The sequence below is a fragment of the Mastigoproctus giganteus genome, chromosome 11 (genome assembly GCF_048544385.1).
Source record: "Mastigoproctus giganteus isolate SK-2022 chromosome 11, ASM4854438v1, whole genome shotgun sequence".
Classification (NCBI taxonomy): Eukaryota; Metazoa; Arthropoda; class Arachnida; order Uropygi; family Thelyphonidae; genus Mastigoproctus; species Mastigoproctus giganteus.
In genome coordinates, this window is record NC_143585.1 from 63,034,110 (window position 1) to 63,052,930 (window position 18,821).

An 18,821-nucleotide genomic window follows, 5' to 3' on the forward strand; every position below is an offset into this window, starting at 1 on the left:
AGTGGGCAGCAGAATTTAAATGAGACAAGTGAAGCTTGGAAGATGACCCCAGCTGTGGAAGACCTGCAACATCTATCACTCCAGAAGTTGACAGAGTGTGCATGATCTGTCTACTGAAGTCACAGTTCAGTACATACACTGCTAGCATCTTGGGCATCTTATCTGAAAATATGTACCACACAATAAAAGAGGTTTTTGCTTTTTAAAAGGTGTCAGCACACAGGTCGCAAAGTTATTTGCATTGCATCAGGCAGATATATGGATAAAACGATATGGGTCCATCACTTTCAGCTAGAGAAAAAAGGAGCAATCAAACAATGGAAACACAGCTCTTCTCCACTCCACTCCCCCAAAAAGCCAAGTCAATTTATTCTGCTGGCAAGGTGATAGCATCAGTTTTTTGGGATGCTGATGGAGTGTTGCTAGGGGATTACCTTTGAAAAGGCTGGACAGCCACAGGAGCATATCACACAGACCTTTGGAGGAATTTATGTAAAACCATCAAAGACAAACAGCGAGGAAAACTCAGCAAAGAAATGTTCCACCAAGGCAACACACCTGCTCAAAAATCTGTCTTTGCCATAACTGCACTGCATGCATGTGGCTTTGAAATCTTGGTCATCCCCATATTCACCAGATCTAGCACCATCAGACTTTCAACTATTTCCTAATTTGAAAAAAAATACCTGGCTGGCATCTATTTTTCCACTGACAGTGCCATCGTTGCTGTAGTAGTGGATACATTCCTGAAGACCCAAGAGAAAACTTTCTTTGCAGCTGGAATCAATGCATTGCAGCATTTTGCCACTGATGCAATGCATTGCATCAGTGGCAAAAGTGTATTGACTCCAAAGAAGGACTATATTGAAAAGAAACTTGTTACTAGGGCTCTTCATACTCAGGGCATGAATTTTTCAAATGCCCCTTGTACTTATAAAGCTTTCCACAGAACAATGCTAGAATTTCATTGTGATAAAGCACATCATTGAGCTGATAAACAAAGTTATTTTGAATGCTCTACATGGATGTGTATGAAGAACATTATCTAATCACATATTTTCTGTAAATTAGCATAGCTGTTAAATATAAGGTTGAGTTCACTCAACAAATGGGCTAAATATTTTAAAATGCAAATGTACCATTACTATAGTTTTTTTTTTTTTTTTTGTTTTTTTTTTAAATAATGCTATATATCAAAATGAAAGCAGTAAACAGCAGTTTTTCATATGCTTAAAAAATTAAATTTTAAAATTATCAATTACTTATAACAATCCCACACTTCCAAATAACACGTATTTACAGGGAATCCAATTTACAGTACAGGGCATAAATAGAAAATAAGATATGGTTCACTACATAATCAGATCACATTATCTAATGGCTCCCATAGCTGAGTAGACAAATGCAAGGGTGCAAAAAAAAAATGTTTGTTTTATAACAGATAAAACAGATATCTTGAGTTGCATGATAAGGTATTCCTAGAAATCATCACATAGGAAAAACCAACATCTGGAAATAATTTTACATAGAAAACAGCATAATATGGCTGAGTTCTGGATCAAACTATGGAACAATTATTTTCAATAATTATTTTGGAAATTATTTCTAATGCTGGCAAGGTGATAGCATCAGTTTATGATGGTGGAGTGTTGCTAGTGGATTACCTTTGGAAAGGTTGGGCAGTCACAGAAGCATATCACACAAGCCTTCGGAGGCATTTGGGTAAAACTATCAAAAACAAACAGCGAGGAGTTCCCACACAAAGAAAGAGTTAGTTGCATAAATGCAACATAAAACAAAAATGCGGACACTTGAAATAGTGGCTTTTAGTTACAATTTGTGCAGCCAGAAATATTGCCCATTTTAATTATTTTGAAAATTTTGTTTTTTGAATTTTAGTGATTTATTTTCCGCATGTATCACCTAACAAGTGCTACACTTGGTTGATGTGATTTTTTGTGTTGTGTTTATCTGACATAAATTTATTGAATTCGTGTTTTATAAAATAAAAATTACTATTTTTCACCAGGGAAGGGGGGGGTGATTTTATTCCACCAGGGGTGCAACTCACTCCTGGTCACCCCCATGGGTCTTACTGTTTTCCTGTCAGTGGATGAAATGGGCTAAATATTTTAAAATGCAAATATACCATTATTGTAGTTTTTTTTTTTTTTTTTAAATAATGCCATACATCTTTTCAGAAAAGAAGAAGCAATGCCCTCTCAACAATTATTTTGGATTACAGTAATAGTAGCATCAGCTGCAAGCTTATGTAGCACCAGCCAAAAAAAAAAACACATACTTTGCCCATTCATACCATTCTAGAATTTGTCGTTTTGAATTTATTCAAACTATCTACTTACACAACAACAGATGGAAGCCTGTTCCAACAATCAACCACCTGCTGGGTGAAGGCAAACTTCCAACACATCTATCCTGCAACCATCCTTCCTCCACTTGAATTTTTGCTCCCTCGTGTATGTAGTCTCAGCAAGAGGAAGAATGCCATTAACATTTAGCTTACTCAATTCATTCAAGGGGTTAAACACTTCAATCAGATCCCACCACAGGTACCTAATCTCCAGATGCTACAATTTGCAGAACTGAAGACTTTCTATATAAAACTACCTTTTGTTCCCTTCACCAATCTGGCTGCTCTTCTCTGCACCCATTCCTGCAGTTCTACATCCTACCCAAAGTGAGGCCTCCAGAACTGTATACAGTAAAGATGTGGCCTAACCATTGTTTTATACAACAGGATAATCACCTCCTTATCCCTGCTAGCAAAGTTTCTGTATATCATTTGGTCCACCAATCTGGTTGCTCTTCTCTGCACCCATTCCTGCAGTTCTACATCCTACCCAAAGTGAGGCCTCCAGAACTGTATACAGTAAAGATGTGGCCTAACCATTGTTTTATACAACAGGATAATCACCTCCTTATCCCTTCTAGCAAAGTTTCTGTATATCATTTGGTCCTTGAGGTTGTCACAGACATTCTCTCAGATACGCCAAACAAGCTGTACTTGCTACCTGGGAGTCTAAAAGCTGATGGAACTGATATTCAGATGACACTCAAGTCAAGTGGACCCAATTTCGGCAAAGTCCGGAAGGTCTGTGACAGCCAAATCCTCTGCTTGCCCCTTCACAATGGTGGGACTGTTAGTAATCCTGAGTATAACCTCCATGCACAAGTACATGGTGGGTGACCACACAGGTGTGAACCAACGTAAGCAGGGTTCGAGATGTGGTGCCCACACCACAGGGAGGAACGCCGCCCCTCTATGTTACCAGGAAATACTAGGTGGTAGATGACTCTCATCAACCAGTGCAATACCACCACTTTGCTTATTGGAGGCTTGAAGTGGTGGAACCCATGTTTAGTCTCTAGAGCTAAGTTCCGGTCAACCCTTCCCTATCTCTTCCATCATGCAGTATGATTGATGAGTTTTGACGTTAGGATGAACATCGTGGTGAGATCCAACATTCCTTACATTTCGAGGAATGTAAACGGTGTTCACAGGCTGGCCACTAGTTAGTACACCGGACCGAACCTATTGGTAACTCTCTAGGAGGCTTCCGGATCAGCTAGTGTATAATCTTGCTACCTCTACTCTGCCAGATAATGACAGGAGGGAGTCCGAGTAGTGTGTATGCGAGGAGCATTGTCGAGGCCACGTTATGTCAAGGATCTGGATATATTCTTCCCATGTGTACGCCATATCCAAAAATTTCATTACTTCATACAGCATGTCCCACCCATTTTTTCTTACTATTGACTATACCATGAATTGTTAAATTAATAGAGCAAGCTTATCTTCAAAAATATCTAAACCTCCCAAGCACTTCCTAATTCATTTCACAAATATACGTGGTCTCAATTCTAATCTCAACGATGTTCATTTCCACTTGCAGTCTGCCAAACCCCATGTACTTTTTCTGACAGGAATCTCAGTTATCGGTTGATTCAACTGCTGCTCATCTCAGATGCCCAAATTACTCGCTGTATGATTCCTTTCTCCTCATAGGTGGTACTTGTGCATATGTCCGTTCTGATATTCCCGGTCAGAGACTTGGCAATTTGGAATTTCCTCTCTTTGATCTTCTCTGGCTTAAAATCTCTCTACTTCATTGTGTCAAATTCATCTGTTGTCTCTACAGTTCTCCCAACTCCACTAATCACTTGGAGCTCTTTGACTTCCTCTCTTTGCAACTTGACTTTCTCCAGTCCAACTTTCCTAACAGTGAGGTAATTTTCCTTGGTGATTTTAATGTTCACAACTCCAGCTGGCTTCCGTTTTCTAGTCGCACCGACCCAGCTGGTGAAGATGCTGAGACTTTTGCAATTACTAATGACCTTGCACAGACTGTTCATGTACCTACAAGAATACCGGACAATTCTAATCATACAGCTTGGGCACTTCAGATCACAACTTGGTGATTGTCTCTTCTCCAATGGAACCTTTATCTCATGGCTATTCCCAACCTCGTGTTGTTTGGCATTACAAGAATGCAAAATGGAATGACCTGCGAGACTTCTTTTCTTCTTTTCCTTGGTCGGATTACTGTTTCAAAACTTCTGATGTCAACGTTTGCTCAGATCGTGTCAATGAAATTATTCTTGAAGGAATCCTTTATCCCACACTCCACTTTAAAATCTCGTCCTTTATCTAAACCTTGGTTTTCTAATAAATATGCTAAGGCTGTTCAAGAGAAGAATGTTACATATCGTAATTGGCTTGTTTCTAATTCTTCAGTTTCATTTTCTGCATACACCAAAGCTCACAACAATTGTAAAGCAGTTATTAATCAGTCCAAACTAGAGTTTGAACAGGCTAAGAGTAAAAAACTTGCTTCTTGCCCTAATGGTAGCCGTGCGTTCCTGTCTCTTGCCAAAGCTATTGGCCGCAACTTTTGCCCATCTCTGCTCCCACCTCTGTCCAAACCAGATGGTTCTGTTGTCACTTCAGCCAAGGATAAAGCTGACCTGCTAGCATCCCATTTTTCTTCCAACTCATGTATTAATGATCTTGGTAAAACACCTCCCACCCACCATTCCCAACATGCTCCATTCAATGCCTCCTGTGGTCTTCCGTCAAAAGGATGTCAGAAGGATTTTGACGAATCTTGATGCTAAGAAAGCTCCAGGTCCTGATGGTATTTCTCCACTTGTTCTCAAAACCTGTGCTCCTGAACTTGCTCCTATTCTTTGCTGCCTTTTTTTTCACTTTCTTATTTATGCTTGGAAATTTGCTCATATCCAGCCAGTTCCTAAAAAGGGTGACAAATCCCTCCCATCCAATTATCATCCCATTGCAATTACTTCTACTCTTTCTAAAGTAATGGAGAAATCAATTAACCGCCAACTCTTAAACTACCTAGAAACCTTCCGTCTGATCAACAATCGCCAGTATGGATTCAGTGTCAATCCACTGGTGATATTCTGGCTTATGTTACCCATTTATGGACTAATAGTAGTAGTGGCATGTGATGCAAGAAAGCAAGTGTATGAGCTTATGCAGCATCAGCCAAAAAAAAATAATAAATAATAATAAATAATAAAAAAATAACACCATTCCATCCAAATGTCTGTCCAGTTCCTCCTTAAATTTATTCAACCTATCAACTTCCACAACAACAGATGGAAGTGTTAAAGTGTTAAAAAATGCTTTCATTTTTTATCCCTTTCACCTGCCTTTAAGAAGCATTTATTCTTCAAAGTGTCCTATACTTTTTCCACAGTCTATACAACTAATCTGACGGAATGAATGTCGTTTAACTTTCGATTTCGTAGCAGCAGTCAGTCGCCGCCCTAGGGGGAAGTTGTTGTTGAAACGATACACCGCGTTTAGCACCCAGAGCAATTATATGACATTAGTCACCCCTCTCTCCGATGGTCACGGGAAGTCCACATATTACATAATTGCCTCAGAAACGAAAAGAGCAGACTGCGACTTGTGACAGAGGAGAGGGAGAAATTAGAACATGGGACATAATTCCTTATGAGATCGAAACTAATAAACACAACGACTGTCATTCTAAAATTCCGTTCGTAAAAGTATATCGATTTATGTTCGATGACAATATTTCAATTTCTTACAATATTTCATTTTTAGTTGCGTTAAATTCCAAAGTTGACAGGGGAATGTAGAGGTATTTATAGGAAAAGGGGAAAGAAAAGGGACAGCTTGGCGAGTCTTACTGTAGGTTTCGGAGTTTCCAGGTTGTAAAAGTTTGAGAGCGTGTCCAAGAAGCTTAGTGAAAGTATAAGTCAGCAGATAGAGAAAGTTAAAGAAGATAGCCCAGAGTCGTACAGATGGATAAAAGAGCAGGACTAAGAAGTGCAGAGGACGAATGACCATTTGTCGGTAAGTGAGTAGTTTTATTTTTTAAACAACACAAACTCAACCATTAGAAGTTAATTATACTTTCCCATTGCCTTAAATTCACACACACACAACGACCTCTGTTCTCATAAAAATCATTCTGACAAATGTGTATCTACTTGTCATAATTAGAATTTAACAGTTAACGTAACTTGACCAATTAGTTGTTATAATACTCATTCTAATTGTTAAATTGACATATATATTCCTATTATAATAATAGAACAATTGTATTACCCCAGGTGCTTTTCTAGAGAATAAGTGGAAAAATCATATGAAGAACATTCCAAAAATTGTAACACTACTAATAGCAAGATAATGCTTGCTATTCAGTTAATGTACCAAGCAACCACATAGCAATTAATCTAAAGCTTTCACCAGTTCAATTGTACTCATGTATATGACTTATATGTTTAATAAATCTTGTTTTGTTCATCATTTTGCCTCATGACAATTCTCTGTTACACATAATTCACATAATTTATTGAGAAGATTTTGAGTTGGAGTTATGTGGGCTCAAAGTTCAACTTAAGGAGAACCTTTGAGTTAATCACAACGTGATCTTGATGCTGTGGGCTTACTCTTAATTAAGTCTGAGTGGGCTTGAAGATGCAAGATTTTTGTCCTAATCCAACTATTGGAGTATCATTTGAAACCCAGGTCTTCTGGAAACACATAGTTTGCAGCCTTGTCGGAAGACGAGTGATTCACATAGAACATTATTTAGGCAAGCACACATGCTAAAACAGAAGGAAACTTGTGGAACAGAAGTTTGTTCCAGCAATTAACTACCCGCTGATTAAAGGCAAATTTCTGCACATCTATTCTACATCTGTCCTTTCTTAATTTGAATTTGTGCCCCCTTAGGTTCGTAATCTGAACAAGTGGAAGGATCCAATCAGAATTCAGCATGCTCAACCCATTCAAGGCCTTATACACCTCAATCAGATCAACATACAGGTGCCAAGTCTCCAGCCACTGCAATTTGCAGAACTTAAGCCTCTCTTGGTAATAGGATTCCTTCATTCCCCTCACCAATCTTGTTGCCCTTCTCTGTACAAGCTCAAACAAATCTACATCCTTCTAAAATGAAGCCTCCAGACCTGTATGCGTGGCCTGACCATTGCCTTATACAGAGGGATAATCACCTCCTTTTTCCTGCTAGCAAAATTCCTATATATCATTAACAAAACCCCATGATCTGCCCTGGCAGCCTGTCTGCATTGCTCAGAAAACTTCATATCTGACTGCACAATTACTCCCAAGTGTTTTTCATTTTCTACCACCTTAAGTGTAGTACCACACAGTTGGTACGTTTCTCTGGGGTTACTTCTACCCATACGCAGTACTTTGCATTTATCAGGGTTAAACTTCAGTTGCCACTTCTTAGCCCATCTGCCCAAATTATCTAGATCCTCTTGCAGTAGCACACTGCCATTACTGTCATTAACAACTCTGCCAACCTTTGTATCATCTGCAAACTTTGACATTAAGCCTAATATACCTTCATCAATATCATTGATAAATATACAAAACAACAGTGGACCCAACACCGAACCCAGTGGGACTCCACTAATAACATTAGTCCACGAAGAGCAGCACCCATTGATTACCACCCTCTGTCTTCTCTCCCAGTTAACCATCCTTTTATCCATTGTAGCAACTTACCCTTAATAGCATTCTGCTCCAATTTGTACAATAGTCTTCCATGCACAACAGTGTCAAAAGCTTTCCTGAAATCCAAATATATGATACCAAAATTATTTTTTGCATCCAGTTCCTTTGTAACCACATCATAATAACCAATCAAATTTGTCACACAAGACTTTTCCTTAACAAACGCATGCTGTGTCTGAATTATTGCTGCAGTCTTGTCTAGATGATCCTGCAATGCATCTTTAACCAGTGACTCCATTATTTTACCCGGAACAGAAGTTAAACTAACTGGTCTGTAATTACTCGTGTCACCCTTCGATCCCCCTTTGTGAAATGGGGATACATTTGCACATCTCCAGTCCATGGGAACCTCCCCTGAGTCCAAGGATGCTCTCATAATTATGGCTAAGGGTTTGCTTAGTTGCTTTGATGCCTCCTTTAATATAACTGGATAGATCCCATCCACCCCAGGTGCTTTTCTTATGTTCTAACTTCAACAATTTCTCCTCCACTTTGCTCTCAGTTATTAAAAAATCATTAAGTATCCTGGTACAATTTGATAACCTTCTGCCATTTTCAAACCTTAATAATTCCTCATGTGTGAATGTAGATACAAAATACTCATTCAGTTTGTTTTCCATCTGAGCAGGACCATCAACAGTCGAACCATCGATGTCAAGTGGACCAATCAGATTCATCCCCTTCCTTTCAGAGTTTATATAAGTAAAGAAATCCTTGCTGTTTTTCTTAGCATCTTTTGCCAAGAATTTCTTGTAATCTGCCTTCGCCTGCCTAACCTCGTTTGTGACCTGATTACAGACTAGCTTATATCTGCCATAGGCTTCTGAGTCGCTTGATAATTTATATGCATCCCATCCATTTTTCTTCTCTGTTATGAGTCTCATTAGTTCATTAGATAACCATTTAGGCCTAAACCTTGAACAATATTTCTTAATAGGTATAAAACGTTTAGTAGCATCCACGATTAATTCCTTGAATGCTTCCCACTTAGAATTTACTGTTGGTAACATTGTCAGTTGATCCCACTGTACAGAATTTAAAAACTTTCTGACACCACTGTACTCACCTTTACGGAAGCAAAAACCCTTTCCTTTACCCCTGATGGTAATTAAATCTTTCCCACATAAGTAAATCCCACATCAGTACACTGTGATCACTGCAACCTAGTGGTTCCTTTATCTGCAAATTCTTAATACACGAATGATCACTGCTGATAACCAGATCAAGAGTATTACTCTCTCTGGTTGCCTTTCGAACATGCTGCTGCAGAAAACAATAATTCAATGGAAAGGTTCGGTGAAACACAAGCAGTTGCTCTTGACATCTCAAAGGCTTTCGATTGTATTTGCCATAAAGGTCTTCTAACCAAGCTTCCATCTTATGGTTTTCCAACTTTTTTGCAATTGGTTATCCAGTTTTCTCTTTGATCGCTCACTGAGGGTGATGATAGATGGCTCGCTGTCTTCTAACTTCTCCACTAATGCTGGTTCAGTTCTTTCTACCACTCTTTTCCTCTTGTATATTTATGACCTTCTTCCATTGACTGGAAATCCTATCCATAGTTTTGCTGATTATAGCACACTGCATTCCACTTTCCATTTTGAGAAACCTTGCCCTGCTCAATCAGTTTCAACTTCTTGAATATCCACTACCAATTCCTTAAATGCCGATCTCCAGTTAATTCTCCAGTGGGGCAATCCTTCTAAAACTCAGTCTTATCTTATATCTCGCAAAAAGGATTCTTCTGTTCCTATACTTATCTTTGGTAACACTCCGATTTCTAGGCAAGTTGATATATATCACTTTTTGGGATTACCCTGACTTCTAATCTCTCTTGGCACAAGAACATTACAAATATTGCTTCTTCTGCATCTAAAAAACTTGGTTTTCTCTTTCGCTTTCGCCGTTACTTTTCTTCCAAACAGCTGTTCACTCTGTAAATCGCAAATCCGCCCTACCATGGAATACTGTTCCCACATCTGGGGCGGTGCCCCCAAAACCTCTTTCAGGCTTCTAAATTCCATTCAGTAGAGGGCAGTTAGGTTAATTAATGACTCCTCTCTAACAGAGTCTCTCCACTCTCTGTCTCATAGACATAGTGTTTCTGCTGCATGCCTTTTCTACAGATACTTCCATGGACAGTTCTTCTGAATTGGCTTCTATAATTCCCGCTCTCTCTTTTGAAAACAGTTCAAACACCAGCCAACATCCATTTACTGTCCAACTTCAAACTCACAGAACCAACTTTTCATCTTCCTCGATTCAACTGCCGTTTTCTGGAACAACCTTCCTTCGTACGTATTTCCTGAACATTACAGTCTGCAGAAGTTCAAGTCTAATGTCAACAAATATCTTCTCTCATCTTCTCAACCTTCAACCAAAGCACAGTACTAAGTACTACAGGTTCTAATACCTCTCGTGTTTGGAGTTTTCATTAAAAAAAATAAATAAAAAAATATACTACATGTATCCCCTGAAGTGTACATTCTCCCCCCTGGTGCAAACGCTCACATTATATCAAATGTGCAGTATATAGGGGTCCACTGTACTCAGAATATGAAAGAGATATTCCTAAAGTGAATATGTGATGTACAACCACAAGCAGAGAAGCAAAGCATTTTTCTTCACATGAAAAACAATAAACAATAAAATGTACATTTGGATATGCTAGAAAATTATTTTCTCAACTTAAGAAACATGTTAACATCACTTTGCAAAAACACCATCATTATTCCATTGTTATTTGTCCAAAACTGCCCCCTTTAAAATATTTAGTTCATTGTTGGAACCACTGGGTAATCCAAAAAATCAAAGGGGACATATCTGGCATATGGATTGGGACAACAATACTTCACACCTAATAGCTCTCAGTTTTATGGTCAATTGAATGGAACTGAGAACTATTCATTACTTAAATCTCCATCGTTTGCCAAACTTTGTAACTGGGAGTGGTGTTGTCAAGTACGAAGAGGATCCCTCTAGAGCAGGGGTTCTTAACCTTTTGCTTTAAGCAAGCAATATTTTGCAGCTTACAATACATGCGAGTGCCATATATTAAAATATAAATTTGTTTGCTTAAGGATTAAAAATGCATTTTTTAATTAATTTTTTAGCTGTATTATGCATACAAGAATTATATTTCTCAAAAAAAAATTTTGGGTGCAATAATGCTCACCAAAACAGTGCTTGCGAGCACCAGGTTTTTGATTTGATTTGATTTTGGGTTTATTGGCGCAAAAACAACTAAGGTTATATTGCGCCAGGAAACGATTAAAATAACAATAAAGATAAATTCTGGTAACCTTTAAAAAGATTACCTCGTCAAATTGTTATTTGTGTGTGTATATATATATATAAGGCAGTATAAGTTTAAAAATAAATGATCCAATTTATATATATGTGTATATATTAATAGCTTGTAAAAACTTAAAAACTGCTGACATGTGGTCGTTGTCTAATAAAATCTGACTGAGTTTATGTATAAGGCTCAGTCGGATGAGTAAAAGCGGTAAAATATATATTGCGAACATGGGTAAAATTAACGCAAGCTATTAAAATATGCTTTAAAGTTAAAACAGTGTCACAAGACTCGCACATAGGAGGGTCATCCGCCCTCAGCAGAAAAGAATGTGTCAGATGACTGTGTCCTATGTGGAGTCGAGCAAGAACAACTTCCTCGCTCCGATTCCTGCGCAGACTAGACTGCCATGTTTCTATTACAGGCTTTATTTGGTATAATTTATTTGTTCTCTGTCTGTGCCATAGTTCTTGCCATTTGGAATATATCTTGTTGCATATTATTTGCCTGTAGTCTGTATAGGGGACTGACAGGCAACGATTATTAGTGGGTGTTGCTGATTTGGCTGCAGTGTCAGCCAAATCATTTCCCTTTATCCCAATGTGGCTAGGAATCCAGCAGAAGCGGATATCAAACTTGTATTCATGAAGAGAATGTATCTTCTTGCTGAACCCGACAAAGAACTGGATGAGAATTGTGTCTCAGAGATAATAAAGCCTGTAATACACTCAAAGAGTCAGAATATATTATTGACCTTTGGAATTGACAAGTTTGAATGTGATCCAAGGCTAGCTCTATAGCATACAGCTCTGCAGTGTATATGCTGGATTCAGGAGGAATCTGATGAGATATTATAGTGTCCGGAAAGACAGCAGCAGATCCTACGCACGATTCAGACTTCGAGCCGTCTGTGTAAACAGGCAGGAAGTCTGAGTGCTCAGCTTGGTGTGCAGAGTAGAGCTGCTGGTAGACAGATGATGAGGTCTCAGATTTTACCCATTTCTTAAGGGAAAAGTCGCACGGTGGGGGATGAGCATGCCAGGGTGGAAGAGTTTCTTTTGGTGTTTGTGCAACCTTGTCTACCATGATGTTAAACTCTCTGAGTAGCTCTTGGACACGAATACCAAAAGGTCGATTGGCAGTCTTACAGGTATTGTACAAGTTTTCCCAACGTGGCTCAAAAACGGATGTCCACGTAGGATGGTCTGGCAGGGATTTCAACTTTAAAGCATAGTTTAAAGACAACTGCTTACATCGAAGGGATAATGATGGTTCGTTTGCTTCGACGTATAAGCTCTGGACAGGAGATGTGCGATATGCTCCAGTAGCGATACGGATGACCTGATGATGGACAGGGTCAAGCCAACGAAGGACACTGTCTCTGGCTGAGGAGTATACCTGGGCCCCGTAGTCTAATTTGGATCGTACAAGGGCACGGTAAAGCCATAGTAGGGTGCATCGATCTGCTCCCCAACGCGTGGAGGAGAGAGAGCGCGGAGAATATTTAGTCCTCTCGTGCATTTTGTACGAACTTGACGAAGATGTTCGAGAAAGGTCAACTTTTTATCAAACACAAGTCCCAAGAATTTTGTGTCTGACATTACTGGAATAACATTTTCAGGATGAAGATTACGCTTGCGACAAAAGTGTAAGGAAACAGTCTTCTCCTGCGAGAACCTGAAGCCATTAGCAAATGCCCAGGAATTAAGGCGATGAATGGCTTTCTGCAGTTGTCTTTCAATAACCCTCATGCTGCATGACTGACAAAATATGCTAAAGTCATCAACATAGAGAGCACAGTTTACAGTTGGAGGAAGTTGTTCTGTGATGGAATTTACTTTGATGGCAAAAAGCGTGACACTTAATACTGATCCTTGTGGTACTCCCTCCTCTTGGCTGAAGGAACGAGAGAGTGAGGATCCCATACTTCCAATGAGGATCCCTCATTGGAAAGATCGATTGGCTAAAAAGTTTTTAATAAAAATGGGGAGTTGCCCCCTAAGACCAAGATTATGCAGATCTTTTAAGATGGCAAATCTCCAAGTTGTGTCATACGCTTTCTCCATGTCAAAGAACACCGACACCAAGTGTTCGCGTTTTAGGAAAGCATCCCGGATGGATGTTTCCAATCTAATAAGATGGTCCAAAGTGGACCGGTTCCTTCGGAAGCCGCACTGGATGTTGGAGAGAAGGTCATTTGATTCTAGATATCATATTAAATGAGAATTACCAATTCTCTCCAGGATTTTGCACAGACAGATAGTCAGAGCAATAGGACGATAATTGGTGGTAATTTTTGGATCCTTTCCTGGCTTAGGAAAGGCAAGAACGATTGCCTTTCGCCAGGAGTCCGGAAATTGCTCTTCAGTAAAGATTCTGTTATACAGAAAGAGCAGACAATCCATAGATTTTGGTGAAAGATGTTTAATCATTTCATAATGGATGCCATCTGGTCCAACAGCACTTGCTTTGGAAAGAGTGAGGGCTCTTTTCAGTTCCTCTATAGTGAATGCCCCGTTGTAGGGATAGAACCCCTTGGACTTAAAATTAAGTGCTTGTTTTTCCAGTTTATGTTTCAGGACCAGGAACTCTGGGGAATACGAGGATGTTGCGGAGATGTTAGAGAATGTTTCCCCAAGAGAATTGGCTATTGCAGTTGGATCTGCAATAGTGCATCCATTATAATCTAGGATTGAAGAAGGGTGGGATGTATATTTCCCTTCATTTTCGGATTTTATCCCAGACTACCTTAGAGTTGGTAGACTGGTTAATAGATGATGTAAAATGGATCCACGATTCCTTTCGACTCTGACGACGGATGTAGCGTGCTTTGGCTCGTGCATGTTTGAAGGCTATACATTTGTTCGTGGTAGGATATCGGCGAAATATCCCCCACGCTTTGTTTTGAGCCTTTTTTGCTGTTGTGCATTGTGAATTCCACCAAGGTTTGGGAAATGGTGGAAACCGGGCAGATGTTTTTGGGAGAGCATTCGCAGCTGCTTGGGCAATGATTTCTGTGATGTACTTTACTGCGTCATTGATAGGCTCCCGACTGACTGTACTGAGGTCAAAATTTGCCTGATGTTGGAAGGCATTCCAGTCACCCTGATCAAACTTCCACCGTGGTAACCTAAAAGGAAGACATGGTCTCCCACTGTGTAACAAGGTTATCATAGGGAAGTGATCACTTCCGTATGGATTCTCCTCCACTTCCCAAGTGAGTGAAGGGAGTAGAGAAGGGGAGCAGATAGAGAGATCAATGGCAGAAAAAGTACGGGTAGACATGTGGAAGAAGGTGTTTGTTCCAGTATTTAGAAGGGAAAGGTCATTGTCACTGAGCATATGCTCTATGACTCGTCCCCTTCCGTTGATGTTAGCACTACCCCACAGGGTGTTATGTCCATTCATATCCCCGAGAAGTAAGTAAGGGGGAGGCAACTGCATTACAAGATCATCAAGGTCTTCCTGGGGGATGTCAGTCCCAGGTGGCAAATAAAGAGAGCAGACTGTTAATATAAATCCCACCATAAGGCAAATTGCAACAGCTTCCATGCTAGTTGTAATTAGCAAGGGCTGAACTGGTGTCTGATTGCTGACAAGGATAGCCACTCCTCCATGAGTAGAGCCATCCGCAATTCTATCCTTTCAAAAAATTGTGATGTTGTGCATGGTGGGATCATCATTTGCCTTTAGATATGTCTCCTGCAAGCAAAAGCAAACTGGCTCGTGCTTTTGCAGGAGGGCCTTGATGTCATCAATATTTCGCCGGAATCCACGACAATTCCATTGTAGGAATTTAGCCATTATTTCGGCTTGGTGGGTCCATCAGGCGGCTTCCGAGGTGCTGAGGGCTTACTTTTATCAGTCTTGGGTTTATCTTTTTTGGGGAAGAATGGACACTGTCCCGTGTCCATTTCTTCCTCCGCAAAGAGTTCCAAGACTGAATCTTCGGGTACCTCCTTCTGCTCGACATCCATGTTTTCTTGGTTACTAGGGGGGACTTCCCCTTTCTTATTCTTTTCTTTCATAATTACCTTTGTTACTTGTGGAGCATTAGGAAGTACTGATATAGGAGTGGCAGCTGATTGGTTTTTCTGTGCAGGTTTTTGAGAACTTAAGAGATAACGCGCGATGGGAGTGAAAGACTCCTTTGGAGGAATGGTCGTGTCCGTCTGAGTTCCGATGGAACATCTCCCTGCTACCTTCTGGGCGTAGGTAGGTTTGTTGATATTCAGGGATTTCACCAATTTCCTTGCCTCCTGGTATAATATATTTAGCTCTGCCTTCAGCCGTTGAATTTCTTTTTCTTCTTTCCACCTCTGGCATGCTCGTGAGTAGGCCGGGTGTTCTCCCTCAAAGTTAATATAGGTGGGTTTTGCGGCTGAACATGCTGTTGTTTCGTGGTCCTTTGCACCGCATCGAGTGCATGCAAGGACTCCACGGCAGGCCATTCTCAAATGGCCTGCCATGGAGCATTTAAAACACCGTAAAGGGTTCGGAACATATGGACGCACTGAACAATTGATGTATCCAGCTTTAATCTCATCAGGAGGTTTAGGAGAGTTAAAAGTCAGGATAACGCTCCTGGTTTTAACAAGTTTTCCATCCCTTCGCGCAGTAATTCTCTTGACGGCAATAACTCCCTGTGGTTTTAATTCGGAGCAGATTTCCTCCTCGGTTACGTCGAGAAGGTCCCACTCCGAAATGACACCTCTCGATGAATTGAGTGTTCTGTGTGGTGTCACTGTTATAGGTATTCCTCCGATTGATGTTACTCGGAGTAGATGTTCAGATTGCCTGTCATTTTTAGATTCAATCAAGAGATCCCCAGAACGGAGCCTCTTAACTGATTTGGGTGAACCTGCTAACCCATCTAACCCTTTTTGTATAAAAAAGGGTGACATTTTACCAATCGGTTTTTCACTGGTGGAGTGTATAATTAGGAACCTTGGAACAGGCCCCGATGGTACTTCAGTTCGCTGCCTCTTTGTACTAATAATACTGCCTGTGTCTTCGTCTCTGTTTGCAGATAGGGACCGGGTTGGGGCCCCTGAGGAAGTAAATTTATCAGGATTCATGTAAATTTTAAGTGGTTCAGTGCCCGGGCTCTCCACCCACCACGGAGCCCTAAGGGACGCCCACTATCCAGCATGCAATAAATGCGCTCAGGAGTGGAACACCAGGGCTACCCAGACACCATACCCGCACTGCCACCAGCCTGAATCCTGTCCCTCGGACCATGAGGGTAGGGGCGTGGCATTGACACGGTTGACCCTCGCAGGCAAGCCTACTAGCCGATTGATCCTAGCCGGGCTTTCCAGGACCTCCCCGTCTTGTCGAAGCAGGGGCCCTCAACCACCAGGATCCCCCTTTCCGAATTTCCACAGGTCGCAGCGCACAGCAAACACGCCGGATTCCATTGATGTTAGCCTGGAACCTAGGCTGTGGGCGTTGGATCCCAGTGATGCTAGTCTGGAAGTCCAGCAGCATCACTGGGAGGTCCCCTCACCACATACAGGTGCCCACGTCGAGGGGCGAGCACCAGGTAAAGAACCCCTACTCTAGAGAGTTCCCCATGACATTTTGTAAGGTGTAAAATCTTACATGTTAATATTTTAGAAAAACGAGTGAGATTTATTTAAAATAAAGCCTAGGAAATAGCAAAATAGGACAGTAAACATTACTAGTCACTAATATTATTCTAGGTCACTCACAAGGAATTAAAAATTAGACAAGGTTGAATTAGAGAAGGGAGCGGTAAGCTATTAGCAAAGGGATACATTTCAGTTCCCACTGTGGCAAAGAACAAACAATAACAACGGGAATGGTGACAGCACTACTGGCGTGCAGGTGCAAATAACTATGGCCAGAAAAAACAAAGGGCTGTAGTCTGAACATTGTGGGACATCCCTTTGTCGGCCAGGTAGTAAATACGGGTCAAATTGCTCCGGATAGCAATCTATTTGCGTCTGACTGTCGGCGATGGCAAGGTTGTTAGAGCATGTAAAATAAATCTGCTAAGTTTAACGAGGGGTGGCGAAGGTGACGGCGAACTTCAAAGCAGCGGATTGCCTGGGAAAAATTTGGAAATTTATTAAAATGAGCTCTGAATATACAGCTTGAGAAATTTTAAAGGACGAATAGGAAATGATGAAACTTGACAAAATGAGAAGATTGGGTAAAATCTGAGAAAATAGGCAGGCCCGACATAAGGAGGCGGTACGTGATTGAGATGACAAAAGTGAGTGAGCAGGGGGAAAAAAAACACAGTTCCCTCAGTTGAGCTTTATGTGGGTAGTTATAGAAATGGGTTAGTAAGATCAGATCCAGCAGTTGAGCTTTATGTGGGCGGTTATGAAGATGAGTTAGGAACAGTGAGAACCCCGGGTTGAGTATGTGGGGGTGTGTGGAAATGAGTTAGGAAAGACAGAGTTGAGTTTTGACAATGTTAGTGGGAAAATGAGTAATAAGTTGTGTAGGGTTAGATAAATCCTATCCTATCCTGTCCTGTCCTGCCAGCCAGTTGAGAATGTTCTGACAAAGTTAAGATGGAGTAGTAAGATAAGTTTAAGTACAGTCAGTGGGTTAAGAAGGGTTAGATGAGTTTCATGATAAAAGAGAACAGTCGAGTAGTTGGTCATGGAAAAAATATAGTAGAGAGAAATAGCCTAGTCTGTCATCGGAAGGAAGTGAAAGTGGCCAGAATGAAAATAAGTGAAAGGAGGAACCTTGGTAGACCGAAAGAAGCAGCCTTGTGAAGCTGAAAGTAGGAGCCTTGGTAAGGAGAAAATAAACCTAGTCCGTCATCGGAAGGCAGTGAAAGTGGCCATGTACATATAAGTGAAAGGAGGAACCTTGGTAAACCGAAAGAAGCAGCCTTGTGAAGCTGAAAGTAGGAGCCTTGGTAAGGAGAAAATAAGCCTAGTCCGTAATCGGAAGGTAGTGAAAGTGGCCAGCATGCAAATAAGTGTTGTGTACGGAGAGAAATAACCCTAGTCCATCATCTGAAGGCAGTGATAAAGGCAAGGCGCAGATAAGTGAGCTGAGAAGATAAAGTTGTAATTCCTAGTCCGCCAGAATAGCTGAACCGAAGGTTAAGTAGCAGTATCGAAGACGAGCCCATAAATTTCCTAAAAGACACAATGATGCCCTATCCAGACGTAGACTACAGCCCATGGAGAAACTTGAAGTTCTGAGATGAATGCAGTTGGTAAACGATGATGCCATTCCCAGACAAGGAGCTGAAGGCCCCAAAACGGAGAAATCCGATTCGTAAAATTAAGTAAGTGACTAGTTATATAGTATTCTCCCTCACAAATAAAGGACTGTTGGAACTCTAATATCAGATTAGTATAATGTTTAGAAAGATGTTAAGGGAAGGATGTACAAAAGTATAATTATATATACATAAATATAGAGATAAAACAGATAGGGGTTTTGATTAATGTATAATTAGACATA

The 18,821-nt window shown here is 40.6% G+C and overlaps 1 protein-coding gene across 1 annotated transcript in view; it reads right to left on the bottom strand.

The window, feature by feature from the left end:
* Positions 1–18,821, bottom strand: part of Mtmr6 (Myotubularin related protein 6) — a 259,452-nt gene that overhangs the window by 184,652 nt on the left and 55,979 nt on the right. The window lies entirely within an intron of this gene.